The sequence below is a fragment of the Podarcis melisellensis genome (assembly GCF_964234715.1).
Source record: "Podarcis melisellensis genome assembly, chromosome: 3".
NCBI classification, from domain to species: domain Eukaryota; kingdom Metazoa; phylum Chordata; class Lepidosauria; order Squamata; family Lacertidae; genus Podarcis; species Podarcis melisellensis.
The window spans coordinates 114,343,711-114,369,930 of NC_138530.1; the positions used below are offsets into that span (position 1 = coordinate 114,343,711).

Sequence of the window (26,220 nt, forward strand, 5' to 3'; positions counted from 1 at the left end):
GTTTTATGGTGTTTAATAATACAGTTAGCAGCTGAATAATAAATGAGAGGAGGGAAATTAAAAGGTAATAGGAAAAGGGGATCTGATATGTTTTCAAATGAGATTTGAAATGACACGAAGAAAGAAAGGAACAGGGCCAAGAGTACTTCCACATGACCACAATTTCCCCCCAAACTACTTGGAAGGGTACCTGATTCCAACCAAAACATACCCTAGGCACAGTACAGAATAGGCACACCGTGCTACTTGCTTACTATTTCATTTCCCTGGCATTCCTGTCTTGATTAGGTCTCCGTATAGACATTTTCTATGTAGTAAATGGAAACTGGTTATGAGACCCTTTCAGAAGTCTGTCTGGGGGTCTACACATTCAGTGAAGATGTGAAGTTGTTGATGCAGTCGTAGCAGGCTCTGGCCCAAATTTAAATGCACATCTGCAACATTCCTGCAAGAGCTAAGCCAAAATTTCCCAGAATCTGTTTTTCTATGAATTTGTCTGACAGTTTTCTTTCTCTCACCCCTGCAGAAAAAGGCCATCCTGCAGAATTTTATCTGTGGCACCAGGCTGCTGATACAGTTTTTTAAAAAAATCAAAACAAGCAAGCAGAGCTTTGCAGGGGGCAGTTAAAATGTTGTTTTTCTGCTAATGGTAAGCCCCATCTCAAAGAAACTGCTGGAGAATTTCTACCCAAAGAGAACTTTGGTGAAATGTTCCCTGCAAAAAAGGCGGAGAATTTTGAGTACAGTATAAAGCTTTTCCCAGTGGAGGTGGGTTTCCCAATATTTTACTATTATTTGTTTATTAAATTTATTGGCCACTTTTTGCCTAGGTAATTCAACCAGCATAAAAGAAAAAAAAAGAAAAAGAAAAAAATCCTGTTAAAACATCCCACCCACAGACAGTTAAGACTATTAAGAGCCAAAGGCCTGGCAAAAAGAGAAGAGGCTTCGTATACAAGTAGGCATGTTCCAGGCATGCACTGGAATGTGCAATGGGAAGAAAGCTTGCCAATGGCACAGCCTCCTCACACAGTGTGTTGGTTCTTTAAATGTCTGGTGGCACAGCCCTCCTTTCTGAAGGGGGCAAACATCAAAACCCCCTTTGTTGTTGCAAGAGTATACATGTCTTCTACATTATATAGGGCCACACTCAACAGCTACAAGGTGCATAAGAGACACATGCTTACCAAAGTTTATGTTAATTTTACAACAACAGTTGTACAATTTTACAACAACTGATCAGTTTAAAAAAGTGTGGTGGGTGACTCGTGTGCACAGGGCATATGTAGAAGGGGAATAATACCCTCCAAACAAATAGAGACATTATTATTATTATTATTATTATTATTATTATTATTATTATTGGCCCACCCATCTGACTGGGTTGACCCAGTCACTCTAGGTGGCTTCCAACATATATAAAGACACAACAGAACATTAAATGTTAAAAAACTTCCCTGTGCAGGGCTGCCTTCAGATGTCTTCTAAAGCAGGGGTCGGCAAGGCTTACCGGACATGGGCCGGATCACTCGCGCAGAGATCCTCCGTGGGCCGGGCCAGTGCAGCGTGATGACAGAAATCGCATCTATACATGTCCGTGGCGCTGGAAATTGCTTCTGCGCATGCCCAGACGCCGGAAATCACGCCTGTGCAGAAGCGATTTTCCGGCGTCTGGGCATGCGCAGAAGTGATTTCTGGAGCTGCAGAAGAGAGTCCCTGCACCGCACTACACTGGTTTAGCGCAGCGCATGGGGACTCACTGAGTGGGCAGCTCAGTTCGGGGGTGGATCATGGGCCGGTTAAGCTACCCTCATGGGTTGCTTCCAGCCCATGGGCCTTAGGTTGCTGACCTCTGTTCTAAAGGTTGTATATTTACTTATCTCATTGGCTCAGGGGTCGCATAACTCCATACCCTCTGATGAAAATAAGGACGTCCTACCACACACTCCAGGAACGCAGGTGGCGCTGTGGGTTAAACCACAGAGCCTAGTTAAACCACAGTGCGTTAAACTACAGTCGCTGCTCTGGTTTGCCAGAAGCGGCTTAGTCATGCTGGCCACATGACCCGGAAGCTGTACACCGGCTCCCTCGGCCAATAAAGCAAGATGAGCGCCACAACCCCAGTCGGTCATGACTGGACCTAATGGTCAGGGGTCCCTTTACCACACACTCCAACATGTCTCAAATGAAAAAAGGGACATACTAAGGAAAAGTGGGACAATCTGGGGTCAAATCAGAAATCTGGACGGCTTCTGTAACTCTGGGACTGTACCTGGAAAATAGGAACACTTGAAGGGTCTGTGATGGTGTCATATAGATGCCCCATAAAAAGAAACATAGAAAAAATGTTCACAGCAAATGCCTGGTATTATACGAAACACTTTTTGGCTCCGTCATTCCCAGAGAAAAGAACAGAACCAAAATTTTATTCAATATAGCAATGATAAACCGGGAGCCAATCAAGTTGTGACCTGGCAAGCTGAATATAGCATTGGCTAGAGAACAAAGGGGCATTTGAAATGCTAAGTTCTTAGACAGAAAATTGGGAAATATCTCCAGGGGTAGAGAGGAGATGTTAGATGATATAACAGTTGACAGGCATTGTAAAGAAAACAGAAACTGAAGCTCCCTGCAGATGGATCACTTGGTAAAATATTAAACTGTGGAAATGCTAATCTTGTCCATCATTCTAAATATGAAAATGGATCACATCACTTTTAATGCAGAAAAGTAACCACTTACTAGGAGGACTGGATTAAAAGGTCAAGTGAGAAGGGTGACCCAAAATAACTGAAGCCTTACTAAGGCCGCCAACAGGTTGTCTTTTCTGCTTCCAGATGCACTTATAATGTTCCAATGCAGGGAAGATCATATTACATTACAAAACATTTTCAGGTGCACTGAGTCAATGTGGTGCTGTGGTGAGAGGGACATACTAGGGCCTGAGAGACTTCAGATTGCCACTCAGCCCTAAAGCCCACGGGGTGCTTTTGGGTCAGCCATTATCTCTCAGCCTCACCCCCTCTCACAGGGCTGTTTTGAAGATAAAATGGAGAGGGAGAGAAGTGTGCAGGCCTTCTTGAAATGCTTGGGGAAAAGGGGAGATAGAAATGAGTTAAATTAATTAACTCAGCATGCTGAGCCTTAGCTGACATGTGCTAGCTTAAACTTGCTCCTTCAGGTACTTTTAAGGTTTGAGCTTTGGAAAGTCTGCATAAGAATGAATCAGGCAACCTAGGCTCTCTTCAGGCTCCCTTGTACATGGCAGCATTGAGATGAGGTCAAATCAAATCAAATACCTTTATTGGCATCACAGTATAAAACATTTCAGGTCACTGGGATAATTAAAAGGACAAGGATGAAGCTGTTTTGGGTCACACTGTGATCGTGTGCACTTAGATGTTCTGCTATGCCCTGTCTGTTCCCCGAAAGGATGGTTCGTTGGGAACCCTTTCGGGTAAAATTGTACCTAAAAAGGAAGCTATTAAAGCAGTGATATCGTTGCCCCAATCTGCCAAGAGAAGTCTCATTTGACTCGGAGTTATAGGCCAGAGGTCCAAATTTTTGCTCAGCGTTGGTTAGCGAGGTCTACTATGTAGAGAGCATTGAATCATTGAATCAGATACTTCTTGGTTGCAGACACACAATCAGTCTTGATATGGGGTATGTGAGAATCTACCTTTGGTCACTGCCAAGGGGAAGAAACTTAATCTTGCAGGCATAAAGGCTCTTCGATGGGAAGGGAGTAGTAGATCCTTCAGATATTTGGCACAGGTTTCATAGGGTGTTGTAATACCTAAGGCCTCCAGAGAACAGGATCTTGGAGTATGAGAAAACAAACGCTGTCTTTCGTGGTCATAGAAATGAAGTTCTTAGGCTACTGAAAAGGCTGTGATAAGGCATAGAAGACACAAAGAAGTCTCTGTAGTGTCCAAGGTGTTTCCTTCATTCTGGAATCTACTCTTGTACACTAAACCTGTAGAATATGCAAAGCTGTTTCTCTTGAACTTGGTCATCAAGAGACCTTATTAAAGTGAGTCTCATTTTCTGCCATTGTGCCTGAGATGCTTAGTGTGATGATGTTCAGTTTCAGTTAAGCAAATACCACAAACATTCCCCCCCCCCATAGAATAGACCCAGGCTGTATTTTTATGCATCTGAACCATTCTGACATGCTTTCATTAGTTTCGTTTTGCACTCTCAAGGGCTAGATGCTTTCAGAAACTTGAGAGACATTCCTAGATTCTAATGAGTTTTGTATTCTGTCCTGTCTGTATCTGTTCTTTAGGGTTAATGGTAAATTTTTTGGGGGGAGGCGGGCGGGCAGGTGGAGTAGACATGTTTGCATGCACAGCAACTGTGCCTGGCTGAGGGAGGATGAATTTCTGCATTTCTGCCAAACAGAGTATGGTCAGCATGAGGAATCAACAATGAGTAATTCCTGTTAGGTGGAATGCACAATGTAGCTTACCTAAATGTTATGAGGATATGTTCCCAGGGTGGGGTGCAAGTATACTCAAACAAAGGAACCTGACACAGTTCTTAAATAGAAGGCACAGTTACCTTACACTGTCATAAAAAACTAGCCAGTACTTGGTAGGGAGGAATACTTAAGAACCTGAGACCAGTTTTTCATTCACACTTAAAAACACTTGACATTTTAATGAGCAGATGGTGGATAAAGAACCTTGTCAGATTCTACACCCCAAAGAGAACAGGAAATGGCATATGAGGGTTTCTAACATGACAGAGAAATGCTTACATGAGTTGAAAATTAAGGGATTGGGTCTTATTGAGTGGTGATCTTATATTATAAAAATTGATTAAGCACTAATTAGACATTTTGAAGAGTAAAAGAAGATTGGGCTCAATCCTATCCTGCCATAAATCTCCTTTATGCTGCTCCTTACAATTTAGGCAGCCTCAATCATGATGTTATGGGATTTCTTTGTCTATGCAAGGTTTACCACAAAAGGGGGGGGCAAAGAAGATTCATTTAAGAACTAAGTAGTGGATTTGAGAACAAACTGGAAGAAGTGGTTTGGCCAGAAAATGGAAGGGTGATAGAGAAAGCATGCTTTCCTATTGACCAATAAAGGAAAGCATATTTATTTATTTTTAAAAGAAAGATATAGAACAAATGGATGAAGTGGATGAACAACTGTTGTATTTTGGAATCAGGGATGTCTACTATTATTGTTGAGCAGTGTTTTTTTTCTTTTAAAAAAATGTTTAGAGGTACTCTCATTTTCCTACTCATATTGAAATACTGTCCCTCAATGAGGCCAAACTTCACAAAATGTTTATGCGTACCCCTGCGTCCGTCCAGAAAAAAGCACTGTTACTGAGGCTTGAGGCTCTGATGTAGAAAGAAGAAAAAAGGAACCTGAACATCTTAACCAGGATCACTGAATTGGCTGGCCTTTAAGGTTTAGTAAAAACAGAGTAAGAATGACAAAAATAGCAAACCTTCCAAGTGTTGGGGCTACCACCGAAAATATTCTGTTTCATTCCTAGCAGCCTATTGGTGGGCTCACAAATGAAATCTCCATGGCCAATATTAAGGGCCAAGCAGACTCATATGGGTTTAGGCAACCCTACAAGCAAAAAAGTTTACAAAGCTATTGTACTACCAACCTTACTGTATGCTTGTGAAACATGGACCACTTACATACGCCATCTCCAACTCCTCAAAAGATTCCATCAACAGTGTCTCTAAAAAATTTTACACATCACTTGGGAAGACAGGCAAACTAATGCCAGTGTATTGGAAAAAGCAAAGATCACCAGTGTTGAAGCAATGATTCTTCAACATCAACTTCGTTGGACTGGTCATGTTGTGCAGATGCCTGATGATTGTCTTCCAAAGCAACTACTCTATTCCGAACTTAAAAATGGAAAGCGTAATGCTGATGGTCAACAAAAGAGGTTTAAAGACTGTCTCAAGGCAAATCTAAAAAAATGTAGTATAAACACTGACAACTGGGAAACACTGGCCTGTGAGCGCTCCAGTTGGAGAACAGTCTTGACCAAAGGTGTCAGGGGCTTTGAAGACACTTGAACTCAGGACGCAAGGGAGAAACATGCTAGGAGGAAGGCACACTTGGCAAATCCACACCGTGATCAACTCCCGCCCAGAAACCAATGTCCTCACTGTAGAAGGACGTGTGGATCCAGAATTGGCCTCCACAGTCACTTACGGACTCACTGTTAAAACAGTGTTTATGAAAGAGAATTTTACTCGGCTACAAGTTATCGCCAAAGAAGAAGAAGAAGACAAGCAGCCTAGTCCCAGTCCAGTTAAGGCTTTAAAGATAACAACCATCATTATGAATTGGGCCCAGGGACATTTTACCAGGAACAAATGTTTTTCCCAGCTTAAGAGATTTGAAACTGTTGGCCAACCAGCTTTCCCTTCCAAATGCAGCCTTTCAAAATAAATCTGCACATGTCCTCCTCATACCACAGACAGGTGATTTGTCTGTAGCATTTCAATTATGCATTGCTTAATTATTTGTCAACTAATTACCTTCTTGAATATCCCCAGGTAACAGGAGAGTTGGCTTCCCTTTGCTCATTGGGCCATGAAGAAAAGTAGTTCACTAGCACATCCTTTCTGGTACCTTCCAGACAAAGGACCTTTTGATGAAGGAAACTTAAGAAATTTCCTGAATGAAATGACATTAACATAGGACAATCTGGACTAGCTCTAAAAGCAATAATTAACATGTAATATTCATTATGGGGGCTTGCTCCTATGAAAGAGAGGCAATTGATTGGTGGGGTTTTTTACATGTTTAGTCTAAATCTGTTTAAGTCAGGAAGAGGTGAAAGGATTGAAAGTTAATCCTGAAAGTAGCTGTCACGGCCACCCAGGATGGGTCCCAGCTCACAAGAGACCTCACTCCGTTGCAGTTTATTTACAGGAAAAGTTTATTGAAGATTTCTGCTTCTCATACAGTTCAGCATTGTGGCCGTACGTCTGTCACGTTAGACCGCTGAAGTCCCCTCTGACTCCTCCCCTCTTCCACACCAACTTAATAGCCTGGCTCTAGACCACCTCTTCCTCTCCTTTCTTTTCCGCAGGGTCTTCCTGCCCCCCTGGGTTCCCTCTCTCCGTGACTCGCCTGAGGCTGAATCCTCTGCCGCCTCTTCCCCCCTCCTTCTGGCTTTGGGGCCGGGCTCCTCCCCTGAGCTCTCTCCACTTCCGCGCGCCTCTACGTTTGAACTTGGCGCGCGTACGTTGCTCCTGACCTTTCTTTCGACCGCTACACCACCCTTTGTTCTGCTCTCCACCCTTTCCGGCTGAACACCTTGCTCCAACCCCCTTTCTCTGTTCTCTCCTAATCCTGCTCCCTCCGAGAGGCTGACGACTCCACCCCCTTTACTCCGTTCCAGCTGAGACGCCTCTTGCTGCGTCTGTCTTCCACTGGGCTCCTCTCCGCTTCTCCCTTCTCCTCCCTTTTGCTTGATTAAGGTAACCCCCTTTTGAGAATCCTCTGACTCGCTGCTCAGACTCGTGGATTCCCTTAGAATTCCGTCATCTTCTTCCTCATCCTTCTGCCCCTCCTCCCACTCGCTCTCCGTCTCCTCTGTCATCTCCTCCTCTCTCCCAGAAACCCTGACATCCATCCCCCCCTCGAAGCCCCCCCTTCCCCCCTCCCGCTCGCCGGGTGCAGGTTGAGGAAAACGTGGTTCTTCCGGGGTCGGTTCAGGATACAGGTTGTCCACTTCAACGTTCTCCTCTGGCAGCTCCGTATATGTGTGTTCGAACTCGGGTTCCCCACCCAAAGACATCACAGTCTCTTCCTCCATCACTGTTTCTCCTGGCGCTGCCTGCCAAGGACCTACCATCCATCTCTGACTCCATGCCTCCCTTGGCTGATCCACCCACCAACAAGGGCCTGTCTCCTCCCCCCCCAGTCTCGGATCCCTGGTCGGGCTTGTTTCGGGCGTATGGCCCTCGGGCGAGGAGAAACCCTCGAACGTGCTGTCCGACAAAGTGGGCGTGAAAAGCCAATCATCAAAATACTCCTCGGGCATGGGCTTGTGCGGAAAAAGTGCATGGAACTCCTCCTTCAACAGGGGTTCGTCCAACGCGTAACCCGGCACCCAGCTATTGGCAGAGGCCGGAGTGCCTTCCCTGGCGAGAAAATATTCAACTCCCTCCTCCCCCCATCTCGAGTCCAGTATCTCTGTGACCTCGTTAAGAGGTTCTGGTCTTGGCGATTCCCCCCTCTCAGGCGCCCTCCTACGTGGCTCTGGGGGTGCTCCTGACTCTTGAAACCTGTGTGGGGTTTTGTAGGGAGTGAGCACCGACCTATGAAAGACCGGGTGCACCCTGGAACCCTCCGGAAGGGCTAGACGAAAAGCCACCGGATTGATCTTAGCCTCAACTTGATATGGCCCTAGCTGCCTGTGTCCTAACTTCTTCTTGGCCAATGACCTGGCCGGCATCGCGTGGGCTGCTAACCACACCCAGTCCCCAACCTGGATGTCCTCTCCCGCCCTCCTGTGCTTATCGGCCTGCACCTTATACGCCTGTTTTGCCAGCTCCAAATGTCTCCGCAGCTCCTCGTGCACCTCTTGCAACTCCGCTGCAAACTGGTTGGCATCTTGAGGCCCCCCCCCTCCTGGTGCCGCAAATCTCGGGAAGGTCCTGGGATGACGGCCATTGTTCGCGAAGAAAGGCGTCACCCCGGTGGATGCGTGTTTCGTGTTGTTGTAGGCGAATTCAGCCATCGGCAGATAGTCCACCCACGCCGCAGGTCGCTGGTTGGCGTAGCACCGCAGGTACTGCTGCATGATCGCGTTGACCCTCTCCGCTTGACCGTTGGTTTGTGGATGCCTCGCCGATGTCAGGTTGATTTTGACGTGCAAGATGCCCAGAAGCTTTCGCCAGAAAGTGGAAACAAACTGGCGCCCCCTGTCGGACAAGACGGACTGCGGAAGTCCATGCGCTCTGAAGACGTGATCGATGAAGAGCTTTGCGGTCTGTTCTGCCGTCGCCACCTTGGCACAAGGGATGAAGTGCGCCATCTTGGTGAACAAGTCCACCACCACTAACACCGCCGTCTTACCTCTGGAGCTGGGCAGGTCTGTAACAAAGTCCAACGCTACCCTCTCCCACGGTTGCTGCGGTGTCTCCAGCGGTTCTAGCAATCCCGCCTGCTTCTGGTGCACTGGTTTGGACCTCTGGCAGATATCACACCTGGCGACGTAGTCCGCCACCTCTCCTCTCATCTGGGGCCACCAAAAGTCTCTAGCCACCAACTCCATCGTCTTCTCTTTGCCGAAATGGCCTGCACTAGGGGCGTCATGCAATTGTTGCAGAACCTTGGCTCGAAGCTCGTCGGTGGGCACGTAAAGGGCACCCTTACGAGTCAAAAGTCCATCTTGCAATTGAAACTCATCGTTGTCTCGCGACCCTCCGCGTAGTTCCTCCACCTTAGACTGTGCAAACTGATCCCTTTGCAACGCGCGTCGCACCGCGTCCAGGTCGACTGCGATGGTAGCGCACGTCCACGCCTGCGGTGCGAAAATGTGCTTTGCTGCGATTGGAGCTGCTTCCTCCAAGTATTGCGGCTTTCGGGATAGCGCGTCTGCAATAACATTGGAGTCTCCTGGGATGTATTCTATTTTGAAGTCGAAGTCCGCGAAGAACTCCGCCCAGCGCATGTGTCGCTGGGTCTGCAACTTAGCCGTCCGCCAATACTCTAAGTTCTTGTGATCCGTGCGGACCTGCACCGTGTGCTTGGCTCCTATCAAGAAGTGTCGCCACGCTTTGAAAGCTGCATGAATGGCCAACAACTCCCTGTCCCATATGGTATAATTGCGCTCCGTCTTGCTGAGCTTCCGGGAGTAGAACGCACCCGGTCTCCAGTTGCCTTGTGAATCCTCTTGCAAAAGAACGGCCCCAACCGCTCTGTCTGACGCATCGGTCTCTACCCGCATGGGTCTGCCGGGATTCACGTGGAGCAGCTGCTCTTCGGAGGCGAAAAGACCCTTAAGCGTCCGGAAGGACCGCTCCGCTTGTTCGGTCCAGACGAACTTCTTCTTCTTGGAACTGAGGGTGTCAGTGATAGCCGCCGTCGCGTTCGCAAAGCCTTTAATAAACTTGCGGTAAAAATTGGCAAAGCCGATGAACCTCTGGACCTCTTTCCGATTTCGAGGGCTTTTCCAGTCCAACAGCGCTTGAACCTTAGCCCTGTCCATGGCCAGTCCCTCGTCGGACAACTTGTAGCCAAGGAAATCAACCTCTCTGACATCAAACTGGCATTTTTCCAACTTGGCGTACAGCCTGTGTTCCTTCAGCCTCTGCAGGACCTCCCTCACGTCCTTATCGTGATCCTCCGGCGATTCCGAGAAAATCAGGATATCGTCGAGAAAGCAGACACACTTTTTGTAGAGGAGACCTGCTAGCACGTGGTGCATAAATGCTTGAAAAACGTGGCTGCCATTTTGGAGGCCGAAAGGCATGACTCTGTATTCGTATGTGCCCAGAGGGGTGAACATGGCGGTCTTCCACTCATCTCCTTTCCGGATGCGGATGAGATTGTAAGCTCCACGTAGGTCCAGCTTGGTGAAAATCTTGCCCCTCCTGACGGTCGCTAAAAGGTCGTCAATCTTGGGCATGGGGAAAGCTTTGGGCTTAGTCAAGCTGTTTATGAACCTGTAATCCACTATAAGCCTTTTTTGGGGCGTGTCTTTCTTCTTCACAAAGAAAACAGGGCTGCCTCCCGCTGCTTTAGATTCCTGGATGAAACCGCGCTTGAGGTTATGGTCTATGAACTCCCGAAGCTCTTGCATTTCGTCCTCCGACATGGAGTACAGCTTGGCAGCAGGCAGTTGCGCCCCTGGCACTAAATCAATCGCGCAGTCGTAAGGTCTGTGAGGCGGCAACTTGTCAGCTTCCTTCTCACAGAAAACCTCCAAGAAGTCCTGGTACTTGTGAGGCACTGTTTGCACCATACCCAGATGCAACTGCTGCTCGGCTTCTCCTCCCTGATCGGTCTGAAAGCAATGCTGAGCACAATACGATGAACAAAAGGTGATCTGCCGCTGATACCACGCAACCGCGGGACTGTGCCTCTCCAGCCAACTCATGCCTAACACGATGGGCGTGTCCGATAAGTGGGTGACATTGAAACTAATAAGTTCTCGATGGTTGCCAATCTGCATCAGCATGGGAGGGGTTTGCTGCACCACTTGCCCCCCCAGCAACTTCCTGCCGTCTACCGTGACCACGTTCAGAGGCGTCGTTGCAGGCAGGAGCGCCATGTTGTGCTGCTTAACGAACTGCAGTCCCACGAAGTCGGCGTTGCTTCCCGAATCGATCGTTATTGGAACCTCGAGGAGTCTCCCATCAGGCAGCTGGAGTGTTGCTGTGAGCAGAACTGCCGGTTTGGGAGGCAAAGGGTCCACGCTCTGCGGCGATGCTGGGGGCTTGTCTACAGATCCGCCTGGCTGAGCCCCAGGAGCTCTGCTTCCAGCCAGGCACTGTCGTTTCCCTGAAGTCGCTCCCCTGGTTGCACCTCTGCTGTCACAGTTGCCAGTGCCGCAGTGTGCTTCTGGAGCCTCTGGGGGCACTCTTTCGCCATATGGTGCGCACTGTCACAGATGTAACACTTCCTGGTTCCTCTAGGAGGCTTCGCTTTGGCTGCACCAGGGACAGGGCTCTGGGATGGCTTCTGAGCCCTAGCACCACCAATCTCCATTGGCTCCTCGCTGTCCTTCCCCATTGGCGAGGGGTGCGCACGGCTGAAATCCCTGTGCACAAAAGGGAGAGTCCTCGCTTGCGCACGCGCTTGGGGCCCGTCCTCCTCGTGCCACGGACGTCCCTCATGTCGAATTCCAATAGCTAAAGCCCGTTGCACCACGTCTTCTAGGGTCTGGGGTCTGTCCCCCCTAGCGATCTCATCCTTGATGGGGGGGCTCAAGCCCTCCCAAAAAAGATCTCTGACCGGTTTACTGTCCTTTGGCCAATCTAAGGCGGTGAGCAATGCAAAAAATTTAGAGTGGTATTGGCGCACAGTCGCTTTCCCCTGCCTCAGCCCGTGCATTTGACGGCGCGCAATGTCCACATCCACAGAGGATTGAAAACAAGAATCCATCGCTTTGATGAACGCAGTTGAATTGCGACGGGCCGGTCCATCTTCGCGCCACAGATTGCGTAGCCAAGCCCTGGCCTCCCCATGCAGGTGCGAAACAATGAACCCCACTTTCTCCTCCTCATCTTTAAAATCGTGACGGAGTAAATGCAGTGCATACACGACGTCCGCTCTGAAATTGGGATAGTCTTGCAAGTTGCCATTAAAATGCGGAACCAGGGCACCCCCCCGCCGTCCAAGCGCAATGCCCTCCGCTCTGGATCCTGGGGCCCCCGCCCTGTCCGCGTGTTCCCACCTTGCCTGCAAATCCTGGCACGTCTTCTCCAAGTCGTCATTCTTCTTCTGCGAAGCAATGACTGCCGATGTGAGAGCGGTAACCTGATCCCGCAGTGCAACCAGCTGCTCCTCAGCGCTCATGGCTGCTCCCGTTCGTGAGCTTCGCAAAAAAAAATTTTTGCTTTTTGAGAGGGGACTTACTGTCACGGCCACCCAGGATGGGTCCCAGCTCACAAGAGACCTCACTCCGTTGCAGTTTATTTACAGGAAAAGTTTATTGAAGATTTCTGCTTCTCATACAGTTCAGCATTGTGGCCGTACGTCTGTCACGTTAGACCGCTGAAGTCCCCTCTGACTCCTCCCCTCTTCCACACCAACTTAATAGCCTGGCTCTAGACCACCTCTTCCTCTCCTTTCTTTTCCGCAGGGTCTTCCTGCCCCCCTGGGTTCCCTCTCTCCGTGACTCGCCTGAGGCTGAATCCTCTGCCGCCTCTTCCCCCCTCCTTCTGGCTTTGGGGCCGGGCTCCTCCCCTGAGCTCTCTCCACTTCCGCGCGCCTCTACGTTTGAACTTGGCGCGCGTACGTTGCTCCTGACCTTTCTTTCGACCGCTACACCACCCTTTGTTCTGCTCTCCACCCTTTCCGGCTGAACACCTTGCTCCAACCCCCTTTCTCTGTTCTCTCCTAATCCTGCTCCCTCCGAGAGGCTGACGACTCCACCCCCTTTACTCCGTTCCAGCTGAGACGCCTCTTGCTGCGTCTGTCTTCCACTGGGCTCCTCTCCGCTTCTCCCTTCTCCTCCCTTTTGCTTGATTAAGGTAACCCCCTTTTGAGAATCCTCTGACTCGCTGCTCAGACTCGTGGATTCCCTTAGAATTCCGTCATCTTCTTCCTCATCCTTCTGCCCCTCCTCCCACTCGCTCTCCGTCTCCTCTGTCATCTCCTCCTCTCTCCCAGAAACCCTGACAGTAGCCTATAATTGTTATTTTGATCCTGAATGCTCAGGCAGCAAATATGAATATTTGCCCATGTATTAATTGATTGATTGATTGATTGATTGATTAAAAAACAAAATTCAAAAGAGAAGTATTCAGTCATGGAGGTGTGAGCTGAACTATTCTCAGAAGTTTCTGGAAGCCTAAACTTGGTGTGACAGAAATGTTGTATTTCAGGGGATGGTGAACTGCATCAGTCATAATCCAGAACAGGGGCTCCCAAGTCACAGCTGGCACAGGAGTTGACAGCTGCCGGACGGCCAAACTACATGTTCTATTAGTCAAGCCTTTTTAAAAGCATGTTTAATGCTGCCTCTTTAATTTTGTACAAAAAGCCACTGGTGGGGGCCTGATCCAGCACCTGAACTGGATATGGAAACCGCAGGCTCTTTCCCCTTCAAAATAAAAGTGGTAGTGTTATGCATACTTTATTTTTTTAAGTATGGCGACATTTGGCCCAGAGACTTCCACCAGAATGACCACCAAACACCATCCTAGTTTTTAAAAAGCCTTCAGATAGATACACAGTCCTGGGTGTTGGTGGGAAACCAAGGGCAACTGGGTGCCATGGAGAAAACCCTGCATTTCTCCCTCTCATCTTCCTAATATGACAAGATGTAGGGTGTCATTGCTCTAAAAACTTCACTCATTGATACTACCCAATTAGGGGGATATAATGGAGTATCCTGGAAAGGTGGATAGCATCTGAGCATGAGCCTCCCACAATGCCAGATCCCCACCCTTATTACTGCAAGCGTCACTCATGTGCTTTACTGACAAAGACGCAAGCAGAACATACTGGAGGCATGCTCTTACAGAAGGGCACAATTCTGCTGACCACCTGCACCACTAGCCATCTCGCAATTCTAAATAATAATAATAATAATAATAATAATAATAATAATAATAATGATAAAATACTCTTGCTGTGAAACTGCCTCTAGTTTATGGTTACCAGATTTCTTTTGAGGAATCCGGGGACACTTTTTTTTTTAAAAAAAATCATGCTTTATTATTTTAGGAAAGGGTTGCCCAGAGTTTTTGACCTTTTTTGGGGGGGAATCCCAAAGTTGTCAGGCACACACCTCAACACAAGGCAGGCGGAGAAGCCCATCTACAAACACACAAACACCCCCCAAAAAGAGGTTGGGGTGGGGAGAGAGCGAGAGATCGAGTAAAGGCGCTTGCTGGTCTTGGGAAAACACGCATTAAAACACACACACAAGGCTCCATCTCTCTCTCTCTGTCTTGCAACGCGGCACAGCTCTTTTCTAGGCTTCTCCTCCTCTTCTTTACTACCTCAGCACCTCATTCGCCCCCCTCAACTCAGGTGCGCAGAGCCCACAGTAGAAGAGCAAGCAGCTCTGCACGAGTTCGGGGCGAGCGTTGTGACGTTAACATATGAGAGTGCTGGAGGTGAAATAGTTAAACAGGTTACCCAATCAGGACCCAGGGGGGTGGAGTCAGAGGGACTATAAAACCAGCTCTGGGAGGGGCAAAGGGGGGAGTTCGTTGAGGAGTTTGTTGGGAGTTGGGTGGTTGGTTGGAGTGGGAGTGAATTGGGATAGAGTCTGTGGGGAGGTTGAGTTAGTGTAGCGAAATAAGCCGAGTCAGGAACAGGAGCTAGGAAGACAAGTCAGTATCTGAGAGGTGGTTTAGGGAGTGAGAGCAGGTAGCAGAGGTTTTAGGTCTGGATAGGCACCCCGTGATTGTAATGGACCGATACCGTTTATGAAACCACTCGCTTGTTAAACTGCAATAAATAAACAGAAGTTTATGTTCCAATTTAACCCTGACTGGATTCAGTATTGTCCCAGGTAGGGCCTGGGTGGTGGCAGTGAGAAATAAAGTGGTGGCACAGGGATCAATAGATGATTCGCTGCCACCACTTTCCTGCAAGCGTTGATCGAGGAAGCGAGCCAGATGGAAGCTGTCTGGTTCGCGCCTCAGTTTAAATAGCCCCGCCCCGCCAGCGGATTGGCTGGCTAGAACTTTGATGTGACTGGGACCTCCTGTGCGGCTCACTGCCATGACACCCGCCATGTTGCCTCACTGGAAGTCCCCAGGCATAAATCAGGGGACATTAATTAAAATCCGGGGACATATTTGTCTGGGAACAGATTGGTGAATCCGGGGACTGTCCCCAGGAATGTCTGGTAACCCTACTCTAGTTTCTTTCTCCGCCAGCCCTTATAGCTCTGTCATTTCTCTAAACTCTGATGGGTACTATATTCCAGAGGCTGGAGAAACTGCTTTTCAGGCTACAGGAGCACATTCCCCACTATCAAAGGCTCTTTGGTTTAAATCCTTGACCGTTTGCAGAGATTGAATGATCAAACTCACAACAATATATTCACTTACATATTTATGGGGTGCCAGCTGCTATATTATTCCTCCATGTGATTGTATCAGTACCACTTATTTTGATGCCCTTGAAAGTGTTACCCTCAAGCTTGCTGCACGGTAAATCTGCAACCGGAAACTAGGACCGTGCTTCTGATAGGATAGATTCTGTTGAGAAATTTTGCTTGTGGGAGAAGAGTAAAGCTAAGCCATCGCATACCCATGAGACTTGCGCTGCTGAAATCACAAACATCTAATGGAGCAACAAATGCCTCACTTGCTCCAATGCCTGCAGCTGACCACATCTAGCCTTCCTAAGAGACACTGCGGCAAAAAATAGAAATTACTGGGGGGGAAATGTATAAGCTTCTCAGAGGAAAGGGAAACTTCTGATAGCTAAACCTTTGAGTAAATGAACATAACCATCAATCACAGCATGAGAGATATTGAGATGCATTTTGAAAACATTGATTTCATACCATCTTTACGTATAGATGTTTCTTGTTTTAGGCTTCACTGAAATTAAACAATGTGTGTTCTGGATCCAAGATACAAACTTGCTATTTTTGGATGCTTTAGTAGGAGGAAACGGATACGTATTTCAGAATTTAAGGGCCTTATAATTCATTTTAGGGCTGGTTGTGGTTAATTCTTAAATGCTAATTCCAAAAAGAAAATGTTAGAGGGTTTTTCAGGAAATCAATACTTTATTATACAATAATTGCATCTGCAAATTTAATGTTCTTCATAAGACTCAGAAAGGACAGGAAGGGCTGGTAAGGTCAACAGACACAAACGGTGGTCCTATGACATGGAGAAATGGAGGCCTGGAAAAGTAGCTAGATGTCATTAAAATATTTCCCCCAAGTACAACCTTTACTATGCAAACCAAACTACATCTGTCTGGATAACACTTTGGCTCAGAAACAGATAATAAACCTAACCACAGTGTCTCAACTGAAATCACTGCTTAGTTAGTTGGCCAAGAGCTTTGATTATTCATTTGTTTAACTGAGCGATTTGTTTCTCTTAGGGACAGTAATTAAATTTCTTTGTCCTCCCAAATCTTCCTCTGGCTCGTTCCCCAGTTGTTCCAGCTTCCAACATAGAATCAGTGGAGACCCAATGATAGGGCTATATACCCTGGAGGCTGAATTGAGCTGAAAAACCATTCTTCCAAGAATTTCTGGGTCATTGTCTAATTGATAGCAGTATTGGCATGTTTCATATTCCAGCATGTTCCAGCTCCACAGGCAGTTCTGATTCTCAACCCAGCCATGTGTGACTACTGTAGGCAGTATATTGGAACCCAAAACAGCTCTGCCATATGAACCTAAAAATGGTTCAGCCCCAAGAATATTGCAATATGCACAGAGAAAACCAGCACCACGTTCATCAGGTTTTGAAAGAAGCAACCAGCAAGCAAATGATTTGTGCTGCTGCAGTAAGCTAAAAGGCATCAGAGCTTGTTTTCAGGAACTGTCTTCCCATGAAGTATAGATATGTACGTGCGGATATGTACACACACACCCCAACACACCTCTTTCGCTTACAAAGGAGACTCACTGCATGTTCCAGCACATTCTGGGGAAGCATTTTGGGAAACTGGCCTGGTGCTCTGTATGACATGATAAGCCACAGTTTGTCTTAAACCATAGTTAAATCAGGATCATGCCTCTCTTCTCCCACGCAGCTTCACCCACCCACCAACTAGCAGTGCCTGCGTGGCTCAAACAAACCACGCTGTGGTTTATTGTGACATGCAAACCCCCAACATGGTTTGCTTCTTTCTTCTCATAGTCTGGAGGTGGTCGGCCAGGAATGCGCATGGCAACAGTGCTCATTTTATTCTTTTTAAATAAAATATATATATTATACTGTTCTACAACAAACCTGCGCATACCCCCAAGCAAATGTACTTAGCATCTGGACAGCAGATGCAAATTCCATTTTACTCCTTTAGTCATGATGATTCAAGTGAGTTTAAAATGTGAATCTGCGTGTGCTCAGAGTATTTTGTTCTTTTTGGGGTTGGCAAACTGTTTTCTTTGTTGCTCTCCTATCAGGGAAGGTAGAAGCATGTGTAAAACATGGCATGTCAGTGGGGGCAGGGAATGAGAAATCTGGATGTTCTTTAGCTTCACACGGCCAACTAAAGGGATGTTGTCTGTAAGAACATTAGATGCAGGATCTCAAATCACTTTTCTGCTTAGGAACCACATGTGAGGTCTCTGGAGGAACAGTGGGATTTAAGTGTGGTAGGCAGATGATCTCTCACTCCCCCCCAATCTGATGGGAGAATTTGATAAACAAATGGTGATACTTTCCAATGTAAAATAAGCTAGAATATTCTCTCTTAAAGCGGACATCTCTCCCAGGTATTATTTATGAAAATATTAGCTCTTGAACGGGACGCGGGTGGCGCTGTGGTCCAAACCACTGAGCCTAGGACTTGCTGATCAGAAGGTCAGCAGTTCAAATCTCCGCGACGGGGTGAGCTCCTGTTGCTCGGTCCCACCTCCTGCCAACCTAGTAGTTCGAAAGCACATCAAAGTGCAAGTAGATAAATAGGTACCGCTCTGGCGGGAAGGTAAACGGCGTTTCCGTGTGCTGCTCTGGTTCGCCAGAAGCGGCTTAGTCATGCTGGTCCCTTGACCCGGAAGCTGTCAGTGGACAAACGCCGGCTCCTTCAGCCTATAGAGCGAGATGAGTGTGCAACCCCAGAGTCATCCGCGATTGGACCTAAAGTCAGGGGGTACTTTTACCTTAACTCTTGAACATTTGATATAGAGGAGAAAACTGCACTTTTCCATGCTGAGGCACCCAAACACCTGAACTAGACTTTGGTGTTTTAACAAAGGAGGGAAGGGAAAAACCTGCCCAGCCTGCAGTCTTGACTAGCTCCTTTGGCTGGTTGGCAGTAGATGACCCTCGGGGTCCCTGTCAACTCTACAAAATTCTATGATGCTATGAAAAGTGCAAAAACGTCTGCTGCTTACTAATTTACCGCATTTACACAAATCTAATGCGCAACTCATTTTTCAAAACCTTGAAACCCTCAAAGTATTTGCTGGCGACTGTAAATGCACCATCATTTTTTTTTGCACGCCCTAATTTTTGCAAAGTAATGTCTGTCTCCCAAAGGTTTGTTGCAGCAGCCCTAGCCACAAGCTCAACCCTTTTGGGCTGGCCAGGGGGTGCTTCCCAAGCCCCTGTGGGACAGTGGGAGGAGGCCAGCAGTGGAGGAAACCGCTTGGGCACCTGTGGGGCAGGGCACACCGCAGGGCCTCCAGAGTCTGTCTGCCTCCTGCCACTCAGCTGACCTACAGCTGGGGGGAAGGCAGCGGGTGAACTGTTTGGGCAGTGCGGAGCTTGTGTGGGCCCGAGTCACCACATCTCTCCCAGGACGAACACATGACTCAGGTGCACTGCAGGCCCCGTGGTGAGAGCCGCCAGGTATTTTGTCACCCCCCTCAGTGGTGACACACGGGTCAGACTGTCTTGGGGGGGGCTGGGGGGCAGCTCAGAGACCAGGGGCGGCAGCTTGTGGCTGCCCATAGGACTCCCAAAGAGGGGGGAGATGAGGCTGAGGGCACACTCCACAAGGGAGGGTGTTCCAAAAGGGGTGAGGGGCTGCCAGCTCTGCAGGCAAGGGGTGACACAACTGGGTTCCTGAGCCCCACAGGGGTGCTGCAGAAAGAATGCAGTTGGTCAAGGGAGCAGTGGACCCAAAAGCTCTACAATAAGGTATGAGGAATCGTTTGTGTTACTACATAACCCACCACACAGCCTAGAGTACCAGGTGTGGTTGGAGCAATGCAAATGTAATATCATTTTTCTACATATTTCTACATTTATATATGATCATCTTCCCCTTTACAGACCTGTTAGATGATTAAAATCACAGGGAGAGGTATTACTGGAGGCACTATATTCTGCAGACTCTCATATGGCAGTGATCTGTAAACAGGCATTTTCTGACATTGAGCCTGCTGTTTGGAATGTCCTTCCCTCTGCTATATGGGATGCATTGTCCGTGGTGAATTTTAGATCTCTGTTGCAGACTTACTTTTTTGCCCTGGCTTTTCCTGACCATTAATGCTAGACACTGTACATTGATGCATATTTTATGTTTTAAGTTTTTATATTGATGTTTTATATTTTTGTGCTTACAGATTATTTTAACAAATAAGTAGTTTGGAATTGCTTTGAAATAAATGGCGATGATGAAACTATTTCCTTAAGGTCAGATAGGAGATACTGTTTAATTTCTTATATAAAACTAAGAGCACACACAGGGAGAGTTTTATTCCCTGTTTGTTCATATTGGTGCTGCATTCTAAACGAAAATGGGGCAGATTTACTGTTTGTACTTTTGTATCTAGTTGTGGCATGCTAGCCCTTCAACAGAACTCTTGCATATATGCCACTGTCGAAAGACAAACAGCGAAAGACTTAAAAGTCCATCCTCCCATTTTAAAAGAAGCCACAAGGAGACAATAGATACAAAGCGAAGCCGACCCAAGAGACTTTTCTCTATTTCTTTCATGAAAGTTCAAAAAACTATCGTCTTGTGTTCATGAACACCAAAGGAGGGGGCAGAGTGGAAAACAGCCGAGCCCCTTCTCTTTCTGCTAGTGTCCACTGTGGAATTTATGTAGGAATTTATGTGTTACTGGAGAAATTTAGAGTCCAGGAGGATATTCATGCTACCTAAAAATGCTGGGGGACTCCTTCTGGATAGGTTGTAAGCTCCTGGCAAGCATGCAGATTTCCTCCCCATAAAAACCTGATTTAAATAGCTTACCAGTATGTTGCACATATAGTAAAGGTGGAAGATATACATTTATTGAAAAGAAGATCGTAAACCTAGTTTGCATGCTGAGAGAACATCTGGCAGTTTATCGCCCACATTGTTCATCAACTGCTTGTTTCGGTCAATCTCTTGCAAAGAACTTAGGACAAAGACGGGGTGAAAATGCCATAGAAATGCAGGCTTTGTTCTTAGTTTGCATAAAGTAATAGCAAAATTAGTACTAACCTCCATCTTTTCACATTGAGACACAGGGACATATCTCCCATATACTAAGCTTTATTTGCAAGGAGGGGCAGCCTTTCTGGATATAGCTTAATTCTCTGTCACAAAGTGCTATAATCTCTCCTGTCCATGATGGAGTTAATCAGCTACCAATGTTCTAGGATACTGTAATTCATCAAAAGTGGACGTGCAATCCATGCACACAAGAAACACAAATAAGGAGAAATTGTACATTTTTTAAAAAAATGCAATTTTTATTATTTTCTGCTTCCATATTCAACTAATGACACATTCTTAGGTGCCTTCAAGGAGAGAGATTGTTTCTCTTGCAAAAGCTGGCACAAAATGCTGTAAATGAAATCTTGCTCACCAAAATTATGCAGTAGTTTTCTGTTTTTATAATGAATTTTAAATATTGTTATACTTTGTCTGTTTTTTTCTTTGTTAACATTTATGCTCACCACTTCGAAATTTCTGAATATTAAACAAAACATAAATGCCACAGACATCAAGTTGTGGGAGGTCTTGAGCAACAAACCTGCTTCCTTTCGTAAACAAGGAAAATGCGCTGGAAATGTGGCCTAAAACTTGCTCTGAAAACATACCAGGGGGAATGCAGTTTGTTTGGAAGTCCTTGAAGAGTATAAGCCATGAACATGGGTATCCTTGGTTAAAATCTTAGCCAGGAATAATGAGGTTGCTTTATAATTATCATTAGGTTGCTTCACTAGAAGAAGCCAAATAATTCTTTGCAGAATTGTATATGCCAGAGATTTCTCATAGTAAAGGAACGAACAGGTATATCTTTGATGATAAGGCGACAAAACCAAAAAACAAGATCTTGCTGCTTCGGCTATTGGAGTTCTAGCTGAAGACAGACAAACAATTGCACAAGAGCTGAAAGCTGGGCTATGGAGTTTCATATCATTCCTTCCCTGCCCCCCCCCCTGCCCCTGCTTCAGAAATGACAAGAAATTTATGCCCCTTTCAAATATTAATCCTCCCTCAAAAAACGCCATCAGTTAAAAAGACCAGCTCATTGAGAACCTTTGGCCTAACATGGTGATACTAATGGGATGAACGTACATACTATGACAGCGGTTTTCTTTTTTCTCTTCTTTTCCTTTTAAATTTTTTTTATTGATATAGCAAGAAAAGAAAGAGAAAACACAGATACAGAATTACACAAAGGAATAACAAAAAACACAAAATTTTCTTAAGAAACAATAAAACAAGTTGGTCTTAACACTATAGACCCGGCCTCCCATCTATTCCTTATTTCAATTTCATCTTACTTATTGCCAATACACACTTTTATCATAATTTAACTTTTTCTTAATACAGTGGTACCTCGGGTTAAGTACTTAATTCGTTCCGGAGGTCCGTTCTTAACCTGAAACTGTTCTTAACCTGAGGTACCACTAAAGCTAATAGGGCCTCCCGCTGCCGCCGCGCCACCAGAGCACAATTTCTGTTCTCATCCTGAAGCAAAGTTCTTAACCTGAAGCATTATTTCTGGGTTAACGGAATCTGTAACCTGAAGCGTATGTAACCTGAAGCGTAACCCGTGGTACCACTGTATATCTTAACTCTTATGCCTAACTCGCAACTATTACTGAAGTTCCTCGAATGCTGCAACAGAGTTTTAAACTACTATATTTCTATTTCAAATATTCTTTGAAAACCTCCCATTTTGAGACAAATTCCTGTTTTGATTTATTCTTTATTTTTTCTGATAGACCATCTGATTCAGCATATTCTGTCAACTTTTGGATCCATTCATGTATAGAGGGAATTTCAATGCTCTTCCATTTTGCAGAAATAAGAACTCTTGCTGCCGCCGTGGCGTAGAAAAAAATATACCCTTCATTTTTTGCGGAATATCCAAATACTGCGTAACTCCCAATGTGTTGTGGTCCGCTGGGCTGCCTTGAATGATGGGGGGGGGCAGCAGCGGCAGCCTCTGTCCCTCCTTCTTTCCCTCCTTCCTCTTAACAGATAGATGAGTTTGTGCAGATTAGATTAATGGAAGTGGCCACTTGTGGCAAAAGCGAGGGTAGCATCACCTGCAAAGGGTGCTTGGCGGGAGGAGGACGGCCTGCTGAGGGCCTGAAGGACCCTGCCCTTGCCTCTTTCCACCTGGCTTGGGGTGGGGCTTGACAGGATTCACAAGGACTGCAGCTGCATTTAACTTGTTTTTAATTTTCATCTGTGTTGTTTTAAATGAGACCATCTTGGCGGTGAGCCCTGGAAGACCTGCACCCTGCCTTGCTGGCCCTTTCCCATCTGGCCTGGGAGAGTGGAGTGCGGACTGACTCCAGCTACAAAAGTTAAGGCTGTTGTACAGATTCTTGGGCTGAAGTATTGTTGAGAGAGCTGTTGCTGTTATTGATATTATTGTTGTATCTTAAGTTTTAGATCTTATGATTTACCTTGAAACTGTTTCCATCTGGTTGTGTACTTTTTGATGTGTTTTTATTTATTGTTTATGACTTCTGTTATGTCTGTAATGATGTACAGATGAGCATAGTTTCAACTATGGAAAGGCAGATACAAATAAAATGATGATGATGATGATGATGATGATGAAATGTAGTGCCTGCAGACAAGTCAAAGGGGTGCCACAGAAAAAAATGCAGTTGGTCAAGAAAGCCATGGACTCTGGGTGGCTTCCAACAAAACACTAAAATACAATAACCTATTGAACATTAAAAGCTTCCCTAAACAGGGCTGCCTTCAGATGTCGTCTAAAAGTTTGGTAGTTATTTTTCTCTTTGACATCTGGTGGGAGGGCGTTCCACAGGGCGGGTGCCACTACCGAGAAGGCCCTCTGCCTGGTCCCCTGTAACTTGGCTTCGCAGTGTGGGAACCGCCAGAAGGACCTTGGCGCTGGACCTCAGCAAAACAATGGAGGTGGAGACGCTCCTTCACGTATACTCGGCCGAGGCCGTTTAGGGCTTTAAAGGTCAGCATCAACACTTTGAACTGTGCTCAGAAATGTACTCGGAGCCAACGTAGGTCTTTCAGGACCAGTGTTATATGGTCTTGGTGGCCGCTCCCAGTCACCAGTCTAGCTGCCGCATTCTGGATTAGTTGTAGTTTCCTACTGCCTTCAGTCTCCTGCCTCAAGCTAATCCATGGGGTCCAGGTGCCATTTGGCACAGTTGAAGGAAGTTTCTCAACAAAGACTAGAAGGTTGCGAGGAGAACAGACAAACAAAAGTTATAACTAGGTTAAGACCAAATCTTCAAATACTCTACCATACCGAACAAGATTATAGCAACGACATTTCTGTTAGTATGCTTACAAGGCCTGAACGGAAAGTTGTGATCACACACTAACATGACAGCGTATTCATACCACTGCTTTGCATTAATTTCAGCTTGAACCACATTACTAATTCTGTCACACCTGCTGAGGGGACCCTGTGCTTTCTGTTCTAATGACATCTCAGTATCCATGTGAGTAATTTGTCTTTGATCAGGGATGGAATTTCTTTCCCTCCCCTTGCCCTGCTAGTTTGTCTGTTTGACTATGTGATTTCTGATCTCTGGGCTAATATTCTCCTTCTCCCCATCAGAAAGAGCACATTTGAATGATAAGCTGGTAACCTGCAAGAAACCCGAAAGTTGCGAAGACAAATTGGCACTAATTTTATGATGTGATTAATACAAGTTGACTCAACATCCTGAAGAAACCAACGTTGCCACCTTGGGAAATACATTTCTGCACCAATTATTCCTAGGTGTTATATCTGATTAATTATGCTCTCACTCCATTAGATAACTGATGGGTAACTTTGCATCTGTCTCCACATTTTTGATTTAACAGACAACTTTATTGAAAAATTCATGGAAAGAGAACAGCTGATGGATATCGTGTCCAGGATCCACTGTATCTCCCTTTCATGCATTATAAAGAAATAAATATTTTTAAAAGGGAGACTGGGTGTGATCAAAGGAAGCTAATTTCCTATGCTGTTTAAAAACACAATCTTCTCATGGATAGCTCTTTTATCCAGAATTCCTAGTATCTGGGGGGTGCTTCACTTTCCAGTTATGCAATATTGGGGGCTTACCAACTAACAAGGTTTTATGATGCCAAGCAGGGGATCAGGAACTGGCAATATAGCTGGAGATAAATGTGGAAAAGAGTAGATAGTACACAAAATTATGTTAACTGTTACAAGGTTGTTGTTGTGGTGGTGGTGGTTGTTTGCCCACAAAGCTTTAAAGAACAGCAAACCTCATGCTCACATTCCTCCTCAGAAAACTGGTTAGTTTGTACCATGGTTTGTTAGCTACCCAGATCATAAACCATGATTTGTTCCTGCCTTTATCAAACAAAGCAACGTTCATACTAAAATAAAAATGGTATGTCTCTGCTTACCCATTGCTGGGAATTGCAAGTGAGAAGAGGGCTGTGACACTCCAACACTGCTTGAGAGCTTCCCACAGGGTTGGTCACTGTGAAAACAGGGCGCTGGACTAGATGGGACTGTGGTCTGGTGCAGCAGGGTCCTTCTGACGTTCCCTACCAGTTTTAAATGAAATGAACACTGATTAGGAAGCAAAAAAAGTTCCAGACATCTTTCAGACACACCAGAGGACAAGGCTCACTACTTCTTGTGCATATAAGGTGCACCCCAGTTTGATGTTATGCCCATAAGGGGCGATCGTTCAGCAGCAATCTGGTAACATGCATAATTTAGACTAGAAAAATAAGGCAGTCATTGCATTGTAGTATATGCCTCCACGAGGCAAACCGATTTTAAGGCCGGGGGATGGAGATTCACAGCAAAGACAGAATGCCTACTCGAGGTTGCATTGCAAAATTTTAAGATACAAAAACTCCTGCAGAATAATCATACATGGTCTGATTCATGGGTTAAAGAGGAAAGTTATTCCTTTATCCTTTCTGAAATGGCAGTCCTACAATCAGAAGACACAGTCCTTCTGCATCAGCAGGAACCTGAGCAGGAGTTCATTTTATAACATTTCTGCTGAAAATGCGAATAAAGTTTGTGTCCTTGTTTAAAAATGAGAAAGCAAAGGTCTTACATTTCAATACTGGGGCAGAGAAAACGAGGGAAGAGCAGAGAGCTACAAAGGTGCTAAGCAAGAATGTACATTAAGAGCAAAAGGTAACAGGATGAATTTGTCACTGCAAATGATACAGACTTAGAATTCATTTCAGCTGCATATGAGGAATAAGCAGCTATACTTGAAATTAGTTTAGACGTTGCTTGACAAGACATGATCTGATGTTTAGGGTGGTGTTCTGAGTACATATACACCTTTTGGGGAGGTTTCACATGTTTTTATTTATGAAAATTATTCTATTACAACTCCAAATGGGTTAGAAAATTCCCAAACCATTTAAAATACTTTAAAGTTCTTTTGGGACATAGCCAGATACTTAATATTGTATTACATTTTATAGTTGTCACTTAATCAAG

At 45.9% G+C, this 26,220-nt stretch overlaps 1 long non-coding RNA gene across 2 annotated transcripts; it reads left to right on the forward strand.

Moving 5' to 3' along the window:
• The first annotated feature begins 565 nt into the window (after nt 1-565).
• Nucleotides 566-24,704, forward strand: LOC309367409. 2 transcript variants are annotated; one of them, XR_014167144.1, is made up of 3 exons: nt 566-768; nt 24,145-24,234; nt 24,349-24,704. It is a non-coding gene; the product is annotated as an uncharacterized lncRNA (long non-coding RNA). The 2 variants fall into 2 exon arrangements; XR_014167145.1 differs by having other exon boundaries at nt 566-649.
• Nucleotides 24,705-26,220: the final 1,516 nt, after the last annotated feature.